Genomic DNA, 17,817 nt, shown 5'->3' with positions numbered 1-17,817 from the left:
GATATCTTAACAACAGAGTCTTCAGACAGAAGGGCCTGCAGAAAAATACTCACTTCCTTTTTGCCTTTTGAAATGTTCCCCCTTGGTTATTATTCATGTCAGAAGTTGTGTAGTACTTACACTGCCAGAGAGGAAAACTCCACTTTGTGGCAATTTTTTTCCCATTAAAGGGAACAATGTCAAATAGAAAGCAGAGGGAGGAGGAAGCTCTTGTCATAGTTATCTGGAATAGTGCAGAATGATATCTTTACTGATGAAGGTTGGTGAGTCAAATCTGGCCCAGATGTAGTAAGATTACCAAAATTCCTATTAGAGAAAGCATTCCTATGGGGAATCATAGTATCATAGAAATGCTTGGGTTGAAAAGAACCACAGTGATATCTGGCTTCAATCCCCCTGCTATGTGCAGGGTTGAAACCACCAGACCAGGCTGCCCAGAGCCACATCCAGACTGGCCTTGAATGCCTGCAGGGATGGGGCATCACTGTCTATTTTTCTGCAAGATAAGTAAGATACCAACACCTCCCACTGACTAAAATACTATACAAATATATAAAAACTGGTTACAAAATAGAGACTTTTAATTTCTGGATGACCCAAATGTACCTTTGCAACTCTTTCTTCAGACCCTAAGGATTATGGTAGTACTCTACCATATATATGATCTCAGATCCTTTTTTTCCCCATGAATCTTGTTTGTCCTCATGACTCTCAAATGGATCTGTGTTGTAAGCATATGATGACTGCATTTAAAGACATGGTGTGGGTTCAGAGGATGATCAGCACAGGTTGCTGTATTTTATTGCTAGATTCAAACATGTCTATTGAATAGGCAAAAAAGAGAATTTTCAGGAGCTGGTATCAGTGTGGACTGTAGAGAAGAGTGCAAAAGAAATATCTTCTGAGATATTTCAAGTCTTTTCTTCAAAAAAAATGAGACAAAAGAAACAGTAAAATGGATGTGGGTTTTTCATATCCATTTCAGGCTAGGCAAACAGAACATAACTTCTTCATTAATTTGTCTTAAAGCACAAAGGGCACACTGGAGGAAATTAAGAAACGATTACCTGTCCCCTCTTTATCTTGTCCTTTCTATACCTGAAAGAGAACAAAATAGGACAACCTGTGGCATTTAGAATATGGCATTGTGGGAAATGTCAGTACAAAATGTTTATAGATGTCATTTCAGATGACCATCAAAACACTTTCTGTATCCCCATGTACATCAGTCTCACTGTGGTGATATCTTTCTCCCCACACTGATTTAATGAATCCAATACAAAGGATCATTACTGGACTCTGGTGGTACTGCAGAATATAAATGAAGAATTAGCAGGCTTCCTTTTCTATCAACCCCAAAGATTTGTTTGGGAACCCAACTCAGGTGTTAGAACAGGTTTTGTTGTGTATCTGTACTTACTGTTAGAGATTTTATACCTCGTGTAATTTAGCTACATCTGTGATAAATGAGTTCTTAGAACTGGGGTCAGTTTTTTGATTTTCTGTAAAGTATTCTCTCTGTGCATCCTTTAATTGTATGCAAATATTCGAAGATGAGCCAGATTGCAATTGAAATCCATTATAAAACTGGATTAGGTTTTTTTTTTTTGTCTGGAAAATGTGGCAGATGACATCATATATAGGGAGTCATAGAACTACAAAATGGCTTTAGTTGGAAGGGGACATTAAGGGCTGCCTTGTCCAAACCCCTGCAATGAACAGGGTTACCTACAGCTTTTTCAGGTGCTCAAAACCTGGTCCAGCCAAGGGGCGTAACATCAGGTAATACAGAAAGAAAAAAGGCAAAAGACATTTTTAGTTACAGTGTAATCCTAAGTTAATGAAAGAACTGCCTAAAAATACTGAAGAAAATGAAAAGAAAGAAGTGTACTGTCTCTGCTTAAGCCCCTTCAAAGCTCTTCCAGTGCTGACCCATGAGAACTTTAGGCTTCAGCTTATCTAGAAGAATTGCTCTGACCACAGTGTGAGCTTAACCCACCAGCCCTAGACTGCAAGCTTCATGAAAACCAGATAGACTATCCCCACTCTCATAGGGAAAAGAAGAGGAAAGAAGTCCTCACTTGCATTTAGGACACTGCACCATGCATGAGATACTGGGGTTTCCTGCTTTGGTTCACATTGCGTGGCCTGTGCAAATCATTTAGTCATTGTACCTAGGCTATCATACAAACAAACAAACAAACACATATCCTTTAAAGTGAATGATGGGAGTCACAGAAAATTCTGCACAGTCCTTCTGAAGAGGCAGCATAAAAGGTTATGATTAGTCCTTTTCATCATTTCCCAGTCAAGGCAAAATAATATCAATAACTTTTTCTGGCCACCTTCGTCAAACATTTTGTGTGTCAGTTCTTCTTTAATAAATGGAAACAAAATTCAAGTGCATTCAATAAGCTGTCAAAGGAGAGAATGACTGTTTTCCATACCAAAATCCATACAGGACATGTGTAAATTTTACATGCCACATTACAGTAACACAATCTTTGATAAGAAAACTCCTAAGCAAAAACCTAGCATCAATACCTCTTCTGGTGATCCTGTCATTGCATCTGAAATAACTTCCTCTCCTTTGTGCCTAACTCTGTCTTTTATGCTCACTATTTCATTGCAAACATCACTAAGAAGAGCATGAATGAACCAGTGTACAAGGGCCAGAAGATATAAGAGTTATAAAACAACAGCTTAGGCAGCCTTGGAGAGAAAGTGGAAAATACATATTAAATCAATCAGAGGTGTCTTTGGTCAACAAGAATGGAAAACACATTCTTTGTGGCTGCCTCCAGGATGCCTGTCAATGCTTTTTCATGACATGTAATTTTTCACGTACATTTAATGCTGTTGTGGCTCATGCCTTGCTGCAGCCTTCATATCTGCAGTATGAGCCATGCTGATCAACACCACCTGGCATTTTGGCCCAATGGTTGTGTTTTCTGGGGACAAGTATTCAAATTTCAGATAACTCAGTGGAAATGGTTTCTAAATGGTGTTATCTTAGTTCCTTGCAATGTAAAACTATGCAGTTCTTGGATTTTTTCTTCTCTTTCTCAACACAGCAACAACAACCGTAACCCCTGGGGGCCCATTATAATTAACAACATTCTCTGGATGCTCATCAAAGAGCTGGAGAAACAAAACTAGTCAAAACCTGAGATTTTGGACCATAGGAGTTGTTCCATCCTTTTAAAATTGCAGGATAGGAAAAATGTTTGTTCTATTCCTTATGTCTATGAATCATTCCAGAAGAATCCAGATGAATCTAGCTTTTTGTTTATGACAGACTAAGAACTATTTAAGCAACACATAAGAAAGTGGGAAATACAAGCAACATTTCCTGGATATCTCCTGCTCTTTTCCTGCAGTCGACATTGGGAACATCCAGGCACATTCACTTCTCTAAGGCTGCTGTGAGTAAAAATAAGATTCCATTGACTCAATTTGATCACTCTTAGTAGAACATGATCCAAAATCTAGATGCCACAACTGTTTATGGGAAGTTAACATTAAGTGCAAATCCAAAACTTTTATTGCTAGGAGTAAAATGATTCATGGTTCTTTCGAACTAATTGTTTCCTGACTCCTCCTTTTCCTGGTCTTAGACACTGTAGATAGTCTTCATCACAGCCACCTGCTTCTCCAGAAAGGTCTCTTTGAAGAACAGAGAACACTGCAAAGATCATCAAGGCATCCACTCTTCCTTCCTTCTTCTCCAGCAGCCTAACACATTGGAGCTGACCAGCCCTTTCTCTCTATGCACTTAATACCAGTAATCTTGTAATTCTGAGAAACCTGACTAGGGATATTAGATCAGATTTGAAAACCAGATTTACTTTTTAGTGTTATTTTTATAAACCCCTTTTAGCAACTAACTATTTTCAGTCTTTCTATACATTCTCTGACAGAGGACTTGTTATGCTACCACTGATTTTTAATGATAGCCCTTCTAAACCTGGACTTTGATGTTGACAACATATCAAATAAATCTCATTTGTACTACTGAAGTCTTAATTCATTCCTGGGCGGAAGGAATTTTACATGAGTAGGAACAAGAGAACAATAAAAATTCCTTCTAGATTCCAAGTTCTATGAATATCTATATTTTTCACAATCTCATTTTTTTATAACTTGCAAACATTCTTACAAGGTTGTCAAAAGAAACAGATCGCTGTGGTTTATAAATAGCTTAAAGCATGCATCAAACATGGCACTGCTAAACAAGACAAGAAAAAAGTCCTACTCATCAAAGAAACTTCTTTTCAGGATAATTTTTGAGTGGTCACAGTTCTAATTATCACCCTAAAGATGTGAATTCTGGGAAAGTCTTGCTTTCTCTTTTATATTGAGCAAGCAAGAACTGAACAATAAAGTTATTGCTGAGAATGCTGGGAGGGTCATTTTCATGATATCCAATGCAAGTGTTCAGTGCTTTATAAGAGCTGTCCAGAAACCACACCATTAAACATCTTTTCTTATGCAACATAAATAGTTAGATTTGCGCCATACTCAGTCCTGGAACAACTAATGTATCAACCCAAACTTCACCAATTTCTTGCTCGTGTGTGTTAAAAAGTCTCCAGAGAAATCTCAGGTCAAACTTACTCCCAACATGCTGGAAAATTCAGTGGGTAGCATCTGATTAGAAAGGCACATGGATTAAATCACCACATATGAAATCACCACATCTCAAGGTGGAGTCACTCTTTGCTTCAAAAGAAAGTCATTGCAATCCTTTAAGTTGCACTTGAGAACAAACACTCTCTTTTGGGTTAGGATATAGCTGTAGTCAGATGTAGTCAAATTCAGTAAGAGGTTTAAGTGTTATTACCTCTCATCATTTGGCCGAGTCACTTTTCATTGACAGGAGAAGGATTTATTCCTATTCTGCGAACTGACCAGCCTGGGTAAGAGTAACATTTTACAGCTTCACATTGCCTTTGGGCAGGACACCCACCCAGCGACATTCATCTGAACAATTTATTTTGCCAAAAAGCATGTCTACGTGTATCTGCACAGAGGTAGGTCTAGGGGCATGTGAGCGAAATGCATATGCATGCTCATATTTCCAAGAATTATAAAAGTAGCAGTGGATGGGATAGTTTTTATTGAATTACTTCTGATACAAATGATGTGCATGTACATTAGGACCATATATACCCTCAGATAGAGGGCTATTTAAATAAAGATATTTATATTCCATGATCACATATTTATCAGTCCTGATTTCCATACCAGTATCACTCAAATAGATGCTTTTTCTGCATGGGAAGTCCCTTCTTTCCCTGTCACAAACTCAGAATTTCCCATTTTCCTTCACATTTATGTTCAGGTTGCCTTCTCTTGAAAATAACAACTGAAATCCTATGCACTGCAGTGAAAATCAGTTGTAATACGTGGTTGCATTGTTTTCATGTTGATGTTTCCATAACGTTTACATTTGTAATCCATGGACAACGAAATTGGTCATCAACAAATCCTTTGTATAAACTGTTACTCACTTGAATTAAATAAGATGTGAGTCAATGCAGAGTCTGATTCTTTGAGTTTTGTGCATTGTAATTATCATGCCCCTAGCAGCTTTACTAAATCTTGCAGAAATATTTGATCTTCTGTTGCAAAACTCCAGCAATTCCCCACTATTGATTAAATGGGGGAGTGGGAGGAAGGGAGAGAAACAGAAAGGAACATTTTCTAGTTTTAATAGATGTAGGAAAAGTTTGACTTCTTCCTGAAAATCCATCTGCCTCCTAAAGGTTGAAAAGGATCTTCCAGGACCAATATCTTCATGTTTAAACATCCTGATGACAATAAAATAATTCATTAAGATTGTATGTGGTTTTCTGAAAACATAAATAAAGCAAAGCAGAATCTATAGAATCTAGGATATTTTTGGAGATACAATTTTCTAATTAATATTTTTGTCAATTTCCTGTTATCACGTCAGTCTCTAGTGTCAAATAATATCTATTTTAGTATCACTTTTCCAGTGCCTTAGATATTAATCAATTTTCATTGACTTCACCATTTCTCTTTCTGGATCAAAATTTTATTTATGGTTAATCTTGAATTCTTTATGTTGATTAGAGAATTTCTTTGTTTGTTGACTGGACTGTTTTTAGAGAATAATAATAAAAAATCCCGTTCTAAAAAATGTCTAGCCTTATTCAATCAGGAACTTTGTGGTAACAAGTCGATGTGTGAACACTCCCATTTGATTGCTGTAATTTTTTCCTAAGGGCAAATGTCCTTGGCTGCAACAAAGTACCTATTTGTTTTAATGAACACATCAAGGGTATTGAAAGTTCATTCGGAAAAAGCATGAGATCTCCTCATTTGTCAAGAAGTTGTGAGATTAAGTAAAATGATAGATGCTGTCAGAGTTTATCCAAGAGTTCAGTTTTCACCTCAGCATTCTACTGATAGAATTTAGACTAAAGGTCTTAAGAGTTGCACATTAAATGAGTACAAAGTAGTTTTAGTGCTACTCATGTCCTTTCTCACTCTTGCCTACTGTATACTGTGGTCTCATTCTCACCTTATGACTTTAAAGAACACCTCTCTCCTTCAGGACAGCACACTTCTTGGGGCACAACAATATTTTCTGACATTTCCCCACACATTTTAGAAAGTAGAACAAGCTTAATGCAAATCAGAATTAATGTACATATTTCACTTGAAGAGCTATAGTGAATTTCCCATATGAGGACTGGTTGCCTTTCTGGAAGATCAACTGCATTTAGAAGCAGTGAAGAAAGACTGGATGAGATTACTTAGGCAGTGCTATACCAGAGACCAAGCAGGATAATTGGATGGTTCCCTTCTACATTCTTTTTGACTTGTTGACTTTTGCAAGACTTTTGCAAGGGCAGTAATCACCACACAATCTACATAGTCTTTATCATGTATGTGCTTCTCTGAATTTTTTTACTGCAGCAGATGCCTTTTTTCAACTGCTTGTTTTCAGAGTTCACATGAAAATACATCATTTACAATATTGTTTGCATCATCCATGGTCGTGGAAATTATATAAATACACCAGTTTGTTATATATTTTACTAGGCATATATAATATTTTTGAATCTTTGTCTGGTGGCTCCCAGATCATGCTGAAATCAAGATTTGTGATAGGATCCGAGTTAGATTAAACTACTGCAGGGACTTTTTTGAGTATATATCTGAAATTTTTGGAGAGGAAACATGAAAGAAAACAATACAGAGCTTCTTTTCTACTATATGCTATACTAAAACTATTCTACTATACATATATTCTCTACTGTATGTTGTATCAAGGGCATTATTCAACCTTTGGTTTTGTCAGCACTGTAAAGTGGTCCTAAGAGATCTGTATCAGAATAGACAGAGAATTTAATTTCATGTGCATAGCAGTGAAGTGCACTTGTCTGAGGGCTGGTACAATTAATTAAGCTAAAGGAAATTTAGAATGTTTGGTTCAGTGGTCTTCACAGATGAAATGAAGGATGAAATCACATTCTTTATGCATAGGAAAAAAAAGAAACCCTTTTTTTCTTTACATTAAATAACATTTCTGCTCTAGTTGAATTTAAAAGTAGGCTTATATTAAGTGCTCCGTTCTTCCCAACTATTTTCATGCTTGTATACCATGGAAAGCAGTTTCCAGGCGACAAAATCAGAGATAAATAGCAGGGTGGTTATTTTATTTTCTTTTTTGCTTGTTTGTTGTTGTTGTTGTTTTTTCCCCAGCAGCAATTGTCTTTTTCCTATGTGACTTATTAGTAGTTTTATTGGAGCCGTGCACCTACAAGGAAATAAACCTCCTGAAGTTGACATGAACATTATTTTAAATGAGATTCCCATATTGGTGGTCAGAGTAAGATCTTCAGATTTGATGTTCATATATATTTGATTTTCATTTGGTGTTCATAAATATTTATCATGAAGAAATGATATTTTTAAATCAACCGTGATCACAATAGGGTTAACACTAAGATCTAGATTTCCTGCATTTGCGACATTATTTCTTAGTAGCCTGGTGTACATTATAGCACAAATTAATCTCATCTAATTTTGGATCAATAAACTGTGGTCCTGGAAATCTGGGTTCACCTCATATTGAATGGAGAGAAGGAAGTGCCAGAAGAATTGCCACATCTTAAGTGGGATGAATTGTCCGTTCTCACTTCACCAGCTACAGAGAAATAAGGCTCTAAGGTAACTGTATTTTAGGACTGCCTATTATGAGAAGATCTTTTACCCTTGATGCCTTTTTGTTTTGTTTTGACTTGTTTGCTACTTATGCTGTTTTCAATGTCATTTTTCCTTGTACAAAGATCCTTCTGCTACATCCTTGCTCTGGAAAAATGTTGATGGCTTTTTGCTGACTTTTCTGAGATTAGCATCTAATTCCAATCACAGCATGTAGGAGACTAAAAGCAAAATGCAAACAAAGTTTTTATAATATATTCCAGCTCTTCAGAAAAGCTTTTGCTTTCACTCTGCTAAGTTATTTGTAGCTCCTATCAATTAGAAAAAGAATATTAAAATGCAGGATAAATTTTGTGGCAATCTGTGCCATTGTAAACCCAATATCTTTAAACTTCAATTTTAATCTTGATCTGAAAAAAAAGGAAGTGTTTCTTCAATTAGAGTATTCAAATCAAGGCAAATTCCTCCTCCACCTGCAAATGAGATGAATGGTATGAAAATGTTGGGAGAATTACCTAATGAAATACCAGTTTTTCAGCTTTGCTTATGATGCAAGAGATGAATATTTTGTTAGGGTGTCAACTATTTATTTCTTTGCTCGTGAGGTTTGGGAATTTGCAGCTGACAGATTTTGATACCTTGCTGTCCCACAGCAAACTTCAAGGAGCACTGTGGAAGATTTTTGATGTGGATGTAAGATTAGAGGATGTTTTTTACCTGGTTTAATCAATATGCTATTCATCCTAGCAGTTGTCATCAAACACATTTGCACAACCCGGCCTGCTAACTCCTGCAGAGCTTCAACAAGCAATTTTGTTAGCATGAAATAATTTACGTACTGCAATTTAAAAACATGAGCCAAGGAATGCTTTGCATTTGTATCACACTATCTATCTAAAGAGATCATACCACTCTCCTCAGACAACACACGCTAATTCTGGATTATGCATTTAGTGGACTAAACATGCTGCCAATCTGATTTTATACTAGAAAACTCCATTCAGAATTGGGCTTAAAAAAACCATGTCATGCAGATGATGGGAGCATAGATCTTTTAGAAGACAAGGACACATTAAGAGATAATGAAAAAGATGGCTGGAAAAGAAATCTAGGATAAGTCAGACCTATAAATAATCTGAATATTTTTTACACTTGTTTTAACCTAGGGAACATCTTAGTAAGGAATGTGTGAAATTCACTATTACTTGAAGTCTTTGACTGAAGCTTATGGCTCCAAGTATATCGTACTGTTGTTATCCTCTTGAATGCAACCACAGGATAAAACATTATTGCTTGTATTGTTTAAATATCAGATTCTATGATCTAGTTTTACAAACTAAGAAACATGCAATCAAAATTCTAAATCATAATTTAATCTCCTGGTCTAATAAACTGATACTGAAATCTAAAGTATCTTCTTTTAATTAGCCTGATAATAAGTGTAAATAAGTGTGTTTAATAGCCTGAATAAGTGTAAAACTTATTCAGGGCAGCACAGAGATTCAAACTGAAAGAAAGAATTCATGTCTTCAATACCTGTGCTTGTTCCACATAAACCCAATTACTCATTGTGCCAGAAATCTGTTAATATTAATAGGAAGTGCCATTTATCTCACCTAATATCACCCTCTGCAGTAGCCACTCTCTCCCCAACTGCTTTGAAACTCAGTTCCACCCAAAAACCCAAGTGATTTCAATTTGTTGAAACAAGTGTGATGAAATTTCCCATAGTTATTTCTAAAATAGCAGAGCTGACTTCAGAGATAGGGCTTTTCTGAAGTCACTGTGAATATCTATGACGAGAAGCTCTGAAACCAAGAGCGTCAGTTAAATTCTATAGTCATGTACAAACTTCCATTCTCCTCAGTCCTCTATGATGGAAAATGTCTGAAGCACTGCAAACCTTTGCTCACCTTTAGTTATCGTGTTTTAATGGTATTACTCACAGAATAATTATGACAATCTATCTTTTTTACTCTATGTTTTCATCAGTCTGCTCTGTCACAATTGGAAGATCTTCCTCCTATATGATTTCCCTGAGCACAGAAAAAAACACAGACCATAACTGCCCTTTTATTTCCAGTGTTTTAAATAATATTGTATAAAAGAGCCTACTAAATAATTAATCTTACTAATCAGTATAATTCAATTGGTGTAGGTCTTAACCTGGCTGCCATCTGAGGTCCAGGTTCCAATGTCAGTTGTCCCGTTTTATAGTACTATCCCATCTGGCCTTTAGGAAACACAAACTAAGTAGATAATGCCATTAAACTGCTATAACAATTATTTTTCAAATGTGTAAAATGCACTTTTTATCAAAAGCAATTCATTAGCTCTCCCAGAAGATGTGGGGGATGGGATCTCTTCCATTTCCCCAAGAAAATGAAGAGTAATAACCAGCTGATCTTATCTCAGAGAGTGATTCATTACTAAATATAGTAGAAGAACACTTCATTTTTGTGCTTTTTCGTAAGAAGCACCTTTGAACAAGAGCACTGTGCAAAGAGATCTTCTAAATTAACAAAGGCATAGGGACATTTTCAATAGATCCTTTGAAATGTCATTTACTGTCAATAGCACTTGGAAAAGTTGAGAGGAGAAGCGTCTGCTTGGAAGGAAGAATATTTGTGAGCCATGTCCCGAGTTTCTGACATGCCTCATAAAGTACAATTGCAGTATCTACTGGAAAAAAACGTCATGCATGCTCTGAATCTGTGCTTTCCTATTTCTTATACATTTCTCCTAATTTTATTACAGCAAACACAGGCTGGAATAAAACCCCAGTTTTCTTGAGTTTTGTTTACAGTAGTTCCCAGTGACAGACTGCAAGTATCATAGAATGAATAATAGAATCAAAGAATGGCTTGGGTTGGAAAGGTCCACAATGATCATCTGGTTTCAAAACCCCTGCTATGCGCAGGGTCACCAGCCACCAGACCAGGCTGCCCAGAGACACATCTAACCTGGCCTTGGATGCTTCCAGGAATGGGGCATCCACAACCTCGTTGGGCATGTATGTTACTTCTGAAGGAGGAAAACCTCTTATTGTCAAAGTAACTGCCAACAGCAGTGGCTTTAGATTAAATTGCCAGAATTTCCCAGAATCAATGATTTGGGTGGAAGGGACCATCTGGTCCAACTTCCCTGCCATGCACAGGGACACCCACAGCTCCACCAGGTACTCAGAGCTCTGTCCAGTCTGACCTTGATTGTCTCCAACAACACATCTCTGGGCAACCTGTTCCATTGCTTCACTAAATTTAAGCTCTAAAAGCTTTTGGGTAACCAAGTCTGAGATGTTTCCTGATTTATGTATGTTGCGGCAATGTCTCAACACCATATCACAACTGAATAAGCCTTCACATAGACCATTATTAAGGGTTTCAGGCTTTGGTGTGACCCAAAAGGCTTGGTTTCTTCTAACAAATTACTTCAAATATCATAGATCTGAAGGTGGAGTAAAAACTTCATTAGAAATGATTGCTGATTTGTTGAACAATTGATTGAACAATTCATTGTTCAGAATTGTGCTGCAGTAAGCCTTGTTGAATTGATCTAATTTAATATTTTATGGACAAGAGAAGAGTTTTCAATGTAATGACTATTTGCTTCTCTCACATGGAGATATCCAGTTAACACAAAGTAAATACATACAGGATCAGGTTCCCAGTTCAGGGTTAGGTTTACGTTCCAGGTGTATGGCTGAGCAACGCTGAAGATGGAACTGTGCAAACAACCAAAGATGATAATAAAAGCAGAAACAGTGGGAAAGAACAAAAAGCTTTCAGCAACTGTCAGGCACATCATCCCTCTTATTACTGTTGTGTAGCTGAAAGAGAGCTGGGTGCAATTTTCTATCTGGCAGCACTGTTGTGGTTTAACCCAACAGGCAGCTCAGCACCACATAGCCATTTGCTCACTCCTCCCACTGTGGGTTAGGGGAGAGCACTGGAAAAAGATAGAAGGTTTTTGTGGGTTGACATGAAGACAGCTTAACAGAACAGAAAAGGAAGAGAAATTAACAAAAAGAATGACAATAATAATAATAATAAATATATATAAAATAATTGATGCACAGTGCAATTGCTCACCACCAACACATGCCCAGCCATTCTCCAATCAATGGCAGACCAAAATTTCTTGACATAGTGTAAGTACTGCTTAGCAAAAATTTGCATTAAGAACATTATTCTCATCCTAATTCCAGAACAAAACACTACACAAGTTAGTAGGAAGGAAAATATCTATGCCAACCAAGACCAGAACCAACATCATCACTCACTTATCCAGGTTCAGTCTACATCTGTAATGACTTTGATTCCCAATATGAGTTTTCACACTTCTCATGGATTATACTGACTTGACATGGTCAGTGAGCACGGTGTGGTGGGTAGGGGTTGGAACTGATCTTAGAGTTTTTTTCCAGCCTTAACAGTTCTATGATTCTATGTTTTAGTGAGTATCTTTTTCTGCCCTGATCCTCCTGAGTGAAAAGTCTGAAGAATCATTTAAAACTCAATATGAGAGTCCAACTACGTTTTCCAAATGGAGTTCTTTCTGTAAGCTGGTGCTGACCACCTACACTGGTATCAAGATCCCAGGAGAGGCAAAAAGAATGGCAGTAATTTCAGCTTTATTGTCAGAAGCCAAAAAAAATAGAGGAAAACTGCAGCAGCATGTAATATTAACTCATACCTTTAGAGGTCATTTGATTGCAGAACTACTGATATTAAAATCACTCCCTAAACTAACAATTGATCCTGCAGAGAATTTAATTTAGATAGACTTAAGTGAGAGGCTATGGAACGACCTCACTTTTAACTACATGCTGCTGCCTATGTATGACAGCTGATTTTCTCCATACTGCACTAAACTTTCTACTGCTGTTGTGGTTTTGATCTGAGAGCTGTGAGCACTGTAGAGTGTGGACAGGAAGTGGGAAACATTCTAGAAGTCAGTAATGTTTGCATTACTAGATGAAAAAGGAACATTTATCCTGGCAATACATCAGAGATCTTCTTGTAAGTACATAGGATAAAGTAGACTCATTTTTAGAAGAATGTATGATTTAAAAGAATAAAAAGAATTTATAATTTAAAGAAAGAAAGATAGTAGTTACTCCTTATACATTTAAAGTTAGACTCATGCATTAAATTGTTATATGTGACCTCTAGTGTATCTGAAAGCTCTTACAAAGGTCTTGTTTATATTGTTGAGGTTTATCTTCTCGCTTCTTTTTCTATACACCCCAAATAAGAAAACATATTTCCTCCTTTTCTTTGTGGGAACAATTGCCATGCCTGAAAATTCATGGCACACAGCAGGGGATGCTGAATGATGGATACAAAGACATCATCTCACAGTGACCTTTCCTCTACAACACATTGCAGAGTTCCAAAGTTGATGTAAGGGCGACAACAAAAGCATGCTCACACTACCCACAGAGATAGAAGTAGAAAAAAAGATAGACAGAAATGGCATTTAAAAGCACATAGACAGCATCTTCGTGTGCTCTGCCAAGAGCCACATCATAAGAGCATTAACATCTCTCAGGCCCAGGTCAACAGCTGAGAAGACTGAAACTGTCACATAATAAATGAAGTTTGTTCTTATAAGGCAGAAAAAGTTTGCAGTATGGCAGGAGTTACTGTTAGTGCTCATTAGATGGCACCCTTCCTTTATGCTAGGAAAGTAAGTAACAGCTTGGTTAGTTTTAAATTCACTACAGTCTATCCAGTGAACATTAAAAAATGAGATTCTGCCCACTTGTTGTCATTGGCAAGATTTTATATTAGTTGCTATGTCGACCTGCCTCCCACACTGAGTTCATTTCACCCACCCAAGCTTTTCCCTCAATAGCGCTTCAATATTGTTCCCAAATCCAACTCAAAAATAGCTTGCAGCAATGCTGTAAAATGCCATGGGTGAGCATATTCCTCACCCTGATGACACCTCCAAATAACTGTGGGTTGGATAGATGGTTATATAGAGAGTGTTCTCTGGAATATCAATAGTGAGACACAGTTGATACATAATGACATTATGCAATATGGCAAAAAGAATGGGCCATGGCTGAAAAAGGCTTTAGTGATTGGAGAGAGCTCCGAATTGCAATGCAACATACAGTGTTTACATACAACGTAATGTTCATGGAGCTTGAAAATCAACTTTGTGTCCTTTGGGGTATTTCTTTTTTGGTAAGACATCAAAATCTATTAAAAATAATAATAAATCAGTTTTTTGGGGGCTACAGGCATATTTTTACTTGATAACAAATGCCTTTACGTTGTCCATGTTAATACATTGCCATTTTCTTTTACAAACAGGACATGATCATTTCATTTGCTGAAGATTTAAGATCTACATTAAGCTATTTTACTGCATTTCAGAATTCCTTCATTAAATGTTTTGCCTGTTGATGGTTCTAATGCCAACATTTTTGCTTGGGAGTGGGAAAGTCTGTTCTGTTATCTAACATAGCAATTCAGGTTGGGATCTTGCAAATCCGCTTTATTATTTTTTTTTTCTTACCAGAACAGAAGCTAAAGCAAACAAACACGATTTCTTAACCACTAACACTTTGTTCAAGATACAGAGAAATTGTTCAGTAATTGCCTAAGAAACTGATTAGGAAGTGAATCACAACCAAAAATATCTCTCTAGTTTCATGGTGTTCACAAATGAAGAAGAAATAATGGTATCTGTGGTTAGCAGTTCACACTTATTTGAAATGCAAACAGCATACTTCGTAAATTCAGAGGGGCACCTGATGTGATGGTAAAGCCAATAAAACAGCTGACATTTACTAGCTGAAAATATAATAAAATATGATGTTTCAGTACTTACACTTTAGCAGTTCTCAAATTGATGCTTCTGCTGCTGTAAATTACTCTGAATCACCTAATTCCACCAAACACCTGCTCTGCAGTTGATTTGCAGACTTTTTTTGCCACTTGAAAGTAGCGCTGTCAGTCATCTGCCTTCAAATTTGTACTGATACGAACCTTCCAGCTCACCAAGATGAAAGGAGAGAGAAGTTAGCTGACCCACTCCCTCCCTTAGTACTGTTAACTGCTTTTATTGTGTTTGTCTCTTAAGGTATCAGAGATCCCTGAGGAACCTGGCATTGCACTAAGAGGAACAGATGATGCTTCTGAGGATCTTCCAAGTTCAGTAGAAATGTTATAGGATGGAGAGAGAATTATATCACAAGAGATATTATACGCTCATTCCCACATGATGTTATTTAGAGTTTCCTTATTGTATAAGTAGAAGAATATTTTAAGGGGGGAAAAAGAAGAAAAAAAAAAAAAAATACATAAAGGAGAATGATAAAGTACCAGAAAGAAAGTGGTAAAAGTAGAGAGAAAGGGAAGAACGAAAGATAGAACAGTGCAAGAAGGAAGCACAAAGGGAGAAAGAAGAACTGGGGAAGGCTGGAACAGAGAATAATGCAGTTTCACACTTCAGACAGCTCCCTAGACCCTAAGGTCTCCACTCAGGTGAATTCAATCTAATTAGGCATTTTGCCAGGCCACCTTATTTACAGACCCTGTTACCTTGCATTTGTTATAGTTAATGAAAAGAGATGAATACTAAGGATGTTAGTTTTCCTTCAGAGTTCCTTTTCTCTCTCCATTGATAGAGTGACTTCATGTAACTCAGGTAGGTACCTGAAGTTAAATGGGGGTCAAAACAGACCTTTGTGTTTCCAAAGTGTCTGTGTCTGCTCTGAAGCTCTACCAGTGTTATGTTATACACGTCTGGTTATTTGGAAGCTAGATAACTACAGCTAATCTCTTTTTTAACCTTCTTTTTTCACTGTGCCTTCGCTTTGTTGCTGTTTCTGACATGGAAAATTTGATGCTTGTTTTTCTAATTCCTCTTTAATCCCTAAATAAAATGCAGCAGAGTCTACAGGAGATGGAACTGCATTGGGTGTAGCACAGTTAATCTGTTCTTCCTTCAGCATAAGCTGAAATTCAGCTGCAGTCCTGCAGTTCCTGAAGAAAGAACCATTATCAAGCTGTAGGTGTCCATGCTCATTGCAGGGGAGTTGGACCAGATAACCTTCAGGGGTCCCTTCCAGCTTAAATGATTCTGTGATCCTAAATGTAACAGAAAGCTCCCCATTAACATTATTTGTCAGAAGTCCTTAGTATCATATTTGCCTTTTAGCCTTACTCATCGAAATGCAGAGGGGAAAAATGCCCACACAGTCTTCTGGCTAAATGAGGTTTGACAGGGCCTTCCTCAAGAACAATGGCTTTAAAACCACTTTTAAAAAATGCCTCCAAAAATAAACGAAACTGATCTATTGCCTTTGAAAAGCAATCAATGTTTAGATGAAAGAAAAGAATTCTATTATTCACCTTCCACCTTCTCATAATTATTTTTGAAGTCTGGGTTTCCCTAAGGAAGCCATTTTAGTCGATTCTTTTTAAATGAGAAGGAGAGTTCCTTCTATTCTTTCCTTTCAGTGCTTTTTGTGCCTAGTGTGAAAAAGAGTGTATATCTAAGTTCCAAGACTAAGAAAATAACAAGAAGTTTGCAACGAAGTATGTTCCTTCTGTTGCCATATAGCTTTTTGAGGTCACTTTCATTTGCTTGTGTATTCAATTACTGTTGAAGCTCCCACTGGCTAAACTAAGTCATGTAAGAAACATAAAGGAACTTTAACTAATCCCATCTCTGTAAAGCCTAGTAAATTCAAAATAGTAATATATATCACTACAAGTTCAAAGTACCCTCAATGGGCTCATTTCTTTTTGTTTTCTAATGATATTTTAAGATACGTTTTCACACCTGAACATCAGATGGGATGCTCACCTAGCTCTATGATGTTGATTTAATTAGGCTTGGAATAAGAGTCCAATCTGCAAGTTATTACTAAGTGAACCTGCCATCTCCTAAAATAAACAATTGATGGTGAGAGAATAGAGATTTCTCAATTCTCAAAGGAAAATTCATGTGGATATATAAAAATTTATCAACAAACTGCATTACAAACCAGGCCACTTTCTCGTATCTTCAAGAACAGTCTTTCTATGCATTTCACAGGAAACTGCATGAGAAAAATTTTGAGGAGTCTTTTGCATGAGAAAAATACAGAACATTATCCTCCAAGGAAGACTTTTCCCAGCCTCAGAAAATGGAAGTTCTTTTAAATACTGAGTTATCCTCTTTTCTCTTGGCTTGTGTGTTTTTTGTTTTTTTTTTTGGTGTTGGCATAACTGTTATTTGGCTCATTCAATCAAACTGATCCCTCTGTACAGTTTAAGGCATATTATTTTCTTTTTTCAATGTTTGTTGTCATTATTTGACAGCCTATACAATGAGTCCTCTATTATCTGTCACTGTAATTATTACTAGGTGAATACATTAATCATTCAGTGATTGTGTGAAATGGAGGCCTTTCAGGCAACGGAGAATAGTGACTTGTCTTTCTTCTTCTGTGCCATTAATATTTCTCAATTATTTTTTAAAAATCTTTGGGATTATTTTTAAAATAATCTATGCTCCTTTTCTTCCTGCCCTCAAGCTGAATGTTTTTGATCTGACGTAATGACAAAATATTGAACCAGATTTCTTATTTGCAGTTGGAATTTACTGAGGGTT

The sequence above is a fragment of the Excalfactoria chinensis genome, chromosome 4, assembly GCF_039878825.1.
Source record: "Excalfactoria chinensis isolate bCotChi1 chromosome 4, bCotChi1.hap2, whole genome shotgun sequence".
Taxonomy (NCBI): Eukaryota; Metazoa; Chordata; class Aves; order Galliformes; family Phasianidae; genus Excalfactoria; species Excalfactoria chinensis.
This window is presented reverse-complemented; position numbering follows the sequence as displayed.